The following is a 6,687-nucleotide window of genomic DNA, read 5'->3' as shown; positions in this document are numbered from 1 at the left end:
TACGTCAGAAACTGGGAGTCTTGACAAACAGGTGGAGTTTCAAGTCATTCAGAACGAGAGAGATTTAAAGGAACCTGAAGAGGAGGATCAAGAGCCACAGACAGAAACTGATATTCCAGAATCTATGCCATCAGATATCCATCAGAGTATAGCTCAAGATCGGCCAAGGAGGGTTGGAGTTCGGCCACCTACGAGGTATGGTTTTGAGGACATGGTGGGTTATGCACTGCAGGTTGCTGAAGAGGTAGATACATCTGAGCCGTCTACTTACAAAAAAGCCATTTTAAGTTCTGATTCTGAAAAATGGTTTGCCGCTATGGGAGATGAGATGGAGTCCCTACACAAGAATCAGACATGGGATCTGGTCATACAGCCTTCGGGGAGAAAGATTATTACTTGCAAATGGGTTTTCAAGAAGAAGGAAGGGATATCACCAGCAGAAGGAGTCAAGTATAAAGCCAGGGTTGTTGCCAGAGGTTTCAACCAAAGAGTGGGAGTGGACTACAATGAGATCTTCTCACCAGTGGTCAGACATACTTCCATCCGAGTGTTACTAGCGATAGTTGCACATCAGAATCTGGAGCTTGAACAACTTGATGTGAAGACAGCATTTCTACATGGAGAGTTGGAGGAAGAGATATACATGACTCAGCCGGATGGTTTCCAAGTTCCAGGAAAGGAAAATCACGTCTGCAAGTTGAAGAAGTCCTTATATGGACTTAAGTAGTCTCCAAGGCAGTGGTATAAAAGGTTTGACAGCTATATGGTGAAGTTGGGCTATACTCGGAGCTCATATGACTGTTGTGTCTACTACAATAGGCTCAATGATGATTCATTCATCTATCTGGTGCTTTATGTAGATGATATGTTGATAGCTGCAAAGAAGAAGTATGACATTCAGAAGCTGAAGGGTTTACTTAGTGCTGAGTTTGAGATGAAGGATCTGGGAGCCGCTCGGAAGATTTTAGGGATGGAGATCATTAGAGACAGAGAGAGAAGGAAACTTTTCTTGTCACAGAGAAGCTACATTCAGAAGGTCTTAGCGAGGTTTGGCATGTCTTCATCTAAGCCCATTGATACCCCCAGTGCTGCCAATATCCATCTCACTGCCATGTTCGCTCCACAGTCAGAAGAAGAGAAGGAGTATATGTCACGAGTCCCTTATGCCAGTGCCGTAGGAAGTTTGATGTATGCTATGGTCTGTACAAGGCCAGATTTAGCACATGCAGTTAGTGTAGTGAGCAGATTCATGGGACAACCAGGGAGAGAACATTGGCAGGCTGTGAAGAGAATTTTCCGGTACCTTAGAGGTACATCTGACGTTGGTCTCATTTATGGAGGTGATACTCAGTGCTTGGTTACTGGCTATTCTGATTAAGACTATGCTGGAGATGTTGACACAAGAAGATCGATGACTGGCTATGTGTTTACCCTTGGAGGATCTGTCGTCAGTTGGAAGGCAACTTTGCAACCTACAGTGACTTTGTCTACTACGGAAGCGGAGTACATGGCCTTGACAGAGGCTGCAAAAGAAGGGATTTGGTTGAAAGGGCTGGTTAGTGATCTTGGTCTGCATCATGATCAGGCTACGGTATATTGTGACAGTTTGAGCGCAATTTGTCTAGCCAAGGATCAAGTCCATCATGAGAGAACCAAACATATTGACGTAAGGTATCATTTTCTAAGAAGTGAGAAGAGAATCAAGGTGAAGAAAGTAGGAACTGCTGATAATCCTGCTGATATGTTCACAAAGCCGGTTCCACAGAGCAAGTTTCAACACTGTTTGGACTTGCTCAACATCAGAAGCTGTTAATTGCCCTGCGGGGCAACTCTGAGGAAGAGGGGGAGGCTTGGCACTATCATAGTGCGTCTGAAGAATCTGTTTGGAGAATTCAAGTCAAGGTGGAGATTTGTTGAATGCCTTGAATCGGACCCGCTACAAACAGAAAGGACGGGGGTCTCGCTGTATTGGGCCCTTAATTTTCTATTGATTCTGTATGTTGGGCCCAAGCCTGTTAGGGTGTAGCTTAGCACTATATATAGACGCTATGGAAAACCCTATTCTGTAATTCTGTTTTTGCCTCTCCATAATAAAACTGCTCCCTCTCTTCCCGTGGACGTAGCCAATTTATTGGTGAACCACGTAAATCTGTTGTCTTGTTTTTTGCGTTTATATTTTCTCGTATTATCTCAAATTCCGCACAACACATTTTCAAAGAGACCTTTAAGAAAATGGTTTATCAAGCGTTGAAATGTATCTTTTTTCCTTTTTAGAGTCAATTGTCAAAATCACATTTAAAGTACTTTTATTATATTTTTAGTTTAGTATGTATGGGTTTTCTATCTTACCTATCACCATATGTTTTATCGAATGACATCTCAACTTGTTCACTTTTTGTACTTGCGTCATTATTAGGTTGGCAAAATAAAAAAATTGATATTTGATAATAGTTCAATTAGAAAACTCATATATCTAACAAGTCAAATATTATATTCAAAAATTTAGAATATTTTAAATGTATTTTTGATGGTTTACACTCCATTTTTATACACAATTTCTGGTAATATGATCTCTAAATGGATGGTATGTTGCATTAGAGTTTTGAAATATGAACAATAATTTAATATAATTGACTAGCGAATATAATTATTTTGATGGATATGTAACTTACCACTATTATATTAAAAAGTACTTACACAAAATAATACTTTTTTATTAGAGACCAATTTAAAAGAAGGTACATTCTCCAATTTTGGGTGTGCACGAGTAAACATTTAAATTTGTAAAAATTTGAACAATATATATATATATATATATATATATATATTTGTTTTATGGGACATCATACAATTTGTATCCTACATGTATTATGCCAAATAGAATACATGTCTCTACTTGTTAAATTTTATTCAAGTTTAAGTGTTTATTTGTCCATAACCAAAGTTGAAAGACATAAAACATCAGTTGAATCAAGTTAAAAAACATATTTATGTACAAAATAACAACATGTTCATTATAATTTGGGAAAATGTTTAAGTACCTCTCAACCTATGCCTTGAATCTCAAAGACACATTTATATTATACTAAGGTCTTATTACCCCCCCCCTCCACCCCCCCACCCCGAACTAATTTTATAAATAATTTTCTATCCATTTCGGCCTACGTGACACTAGTTTGAAAAAAAAATGTCAACACACCCTGGCCCTACAACGGGTAAGAAATTATTTATAAAATAAGTTTAGGGGGTAATAGGACCTTAGTATAGTATAAATGTGTCTCTAAAATTCGGGCATAGATTGAGGGGGTACTTGTGCATTATCCCTTATAATTTTATTGATAGGTACTTGAAAGAGAAGCATACAAAAATATTATTCCCACGAAAAAAATAAAAATATTATTTTCAATAGATGCTCGACTTAATTTTGGAAACCATATATAGTACTACCATCAAGTACACTCTGTTAAATCTAACAGACGGCCACAATCCACCCAAGAAATTGTTTACAAATACACCCTCCCGCACTTTATAATTTCTCATACCAATTTTAAAAAACCGCCAAAAACTAAAAATCCATTTTTCGATGGCTAACCGCCTTACTCTCTTCCTCATCATCTCCATTACTGATCGCCACTGCCGCTGTTGATTCCACCACAAAAACGACCACCACCGTTGATATCGTCTCTGCTGTGGTCCACTCCAGAAAACCGGTGACAAACACCGCCGGCACAAGATATTCCATTTCCTCATATGAACTGGACAACCTTTTGAGTGTCTTAAGGTACAACAGCTATCCTCTTTTTAGCAACATCGTTGACACCACCGACCGGGACAGCTCAAACATATTAGTCGCCTAAAGAAAAAATTAAACTGGTCTTAAATTGGGATTGTTAATAAATTTTACATAATTGATTTTTTCTAGTTTTCAACTGATACTATAATCATTCTTATTTTAAATTATTTTTAATGCGATATAGTACTCCAAATATGTCAAATATCTTTTAATATTTTCAGTTAATTTTTTCTACAAGTAGTAGTAATATTTGTTAAAAAATACTTCATCCGTTTAAAAAAGGATGTCCTAGTTTGAGTTGGAATGAAGTTTAAGAAAATAAAGAAGACTTTTTAATTTTGTGGTTCTAAATTAAAGTTATGTCAAATGTACCGAAATGCCCATTAATCTTGTTGTCTTACACATGCCACGTAAAAAGTTAAAGTTAAGGTTTTTTCAAAAAAGGAAAAGAGTCACTTTTTTTAAACAAACTAAAAAGGAAATAGGGACATCTTTTTGAAACGTAGGGAGTTATAAATTATAACCTATTATTATTAAAATTCATGAGTCCCCTTAAATTTTGGGGCCTAAGGCACATGTCAATTTTTTTAACACTATCGAGTGACCCTTGACAATTCATCTGTGTCGGCAGGATCCTTCACTATCTTCGCATCGAGAGATTATTTCCTTTATATTCTCGATATGGATTCTCATGCTGATGCTTACATGGTGTCACTACGATCTCACATCATCCCTTCTCTCAGAGTCCCAATCATTGAACTCTGCAACCTTACTTCTCCATACCTCGATACCCTTCTTCCACACTACATATTTGGTGGATTCGAGTAGGGGTAACGACGATTTCGTCACTGTTGATGGGATTTGAGTTTCGAACCCGAATCTTTTTTTTTGGGTCAACATTTGTTGTTCATGGGTTAGATGTGATTCTTCTTACTGGATTCAACATGTATGAGGACACTCTAAGCCATATGGCAAGAGGTTTTTTTGCGCCGGATAATCGTGAACTGTAATACTAGTACAAATTATATTGGTGACTTATTTTCTCCTGTAATATCAACACCTATATCTCATTATTCGAATGGCGTTGCGATGCTTTTTTATTTGAAAATTCTCTGTGATCGCCCAACTGTAATATTGGTTCTTATCATATCACCTCCCCCTTAAACTTGAAGCTGACAAGCTATATATCTATCTCATCATCTCTAAATTAGTCTATATTTGCTTTACTTACTCAGAAAATGCTACTTTTATGGCTACTGAACTTTGCATGCGCATGCACTAAGATTCCTTCTATGTCCTTTTTTTCAGATGCTCCTCATAATTTCTTTGCCTTCTATTAAAGTGTTTTTATAATTGTTAACCATATTGTCTTTAAAAACCATTTATTCTAACTCTTAAGAGAAAAAATAATTCTTACTTCAGCCTATTTCATATTAATAACTCAAACATACTAGAACAACCTCATTAACAACCTAGACTCCGAAGCAACTCAATCTCAATAATCCTACATTTGGTTAGAATGTAGGCAATATGGTTTAGTACAAAATATACCAAGTATAAAAGCTAGCACAACCTTATAAGAGCATCTCAAAATGGTTAGTTGACATAAGACATAAGCATTAGAGAAAATAACATGTTCATACGCATAATCATCATGGTCATAGCATAATCTACAACATAAACATCATATAAACATAAGTCAACATAAGACATACTAAATGAGAATAGAATATACATCATGTTCATGTCATAGTCTTTACTTAGAATTTCATGGTTACATACTTCAACCTTAGGTATTTCCAATTACAAGAGGATTACTTCAGAAGCCACCTCCAAGTATACTTGTGCAAGGAAAGGATAACATCTCTAGTAGTACCTCTCTTTGGTCATTCTTGGGAATAGTCCACATTCATAGTCAAGCCATAGATCTTCATGTCATCTAAATCATAGTCTATATACATGGTATAATTCTTAAAACTTTCCCACCATAAGGGCACCATAATTCTAGGTTACCTCAAATCAAACTTGTGCAACGTATGAAAGGCATCCCATACAACCTTTCAGACTAAGCTAACCTTCAAGTCATCCTTATCATATTCATCTTCCCTTGGATTCATCATTAGCTTAACTCTCATAACTAAGGGAATCTCTAACTTTAGTCAACTATAGCAAGGAGGGCAAATATGAAAAAATCTTATCTAAACTTATTTTTACGAATTTCAACCCTAAGAAAACACCTCAAAATCTTACGAAAATCTTTAGAACTCTCTAGTTCAGCTAGCTAGTTTCCAGGGTATTACATTATCTCCCCCTTGGGATCATTTGTCATTTAATGACGATTCTTCCCATTATGCATGAAATACATCTAAATGCACACAACCAAGCAAGAGAAATTTAATTAAAAACCAAACTCAACCAATGCAACACATGAGAGTAGGAACTACTTCTACCAATCCAATAATGCATAAAATTCGATACTCATTTTAAAGGAGAAACTATCATCTCCTAACTAAAACATGCTCAATACCCACTCATGGAGTCTAATTACAATTTATTCTCAAAAAACATTTATATAAGGAGGAATCTTTCAACTCCAAACTAAGACATGCTCATTTACTCATCTCATGAAGTCTATATACAACTCTAATAAAATACACTACAACATGAGGCAAAACATAGCATATAAGTCACTTATAACAGGACATAGGATTTTTCATGAATATGCATCACTTAAGAAGATCATGGAAACATACAATTCACACATGACTTCATGTAAAAGCAAACCAAGAAGAACCTTTCATCTCAAGCTTGAATTAGAGTAGAAGGAAAAGGATGAGGACATTGGAACATATAATTGGCCCTTGCCCACCCAAGTAGCACTCTTAATGCTAAAG

The sequence above is a fragment of the Solanum lycopersicum genome, chromosome 1 (genome assembly GCF_036512215.1).
Source record: "Solanum lycopersicum chromosome 1, SLM_r2.1".
NCBI lineage: Eukaryota > Viridiplantae > Streptophyta > Magnoliopsida > Solanales > Solanaceae > Solanum > Solanum lycopersicum.
Note: the sequence above shows the minus strand (reverse complement) of the source record.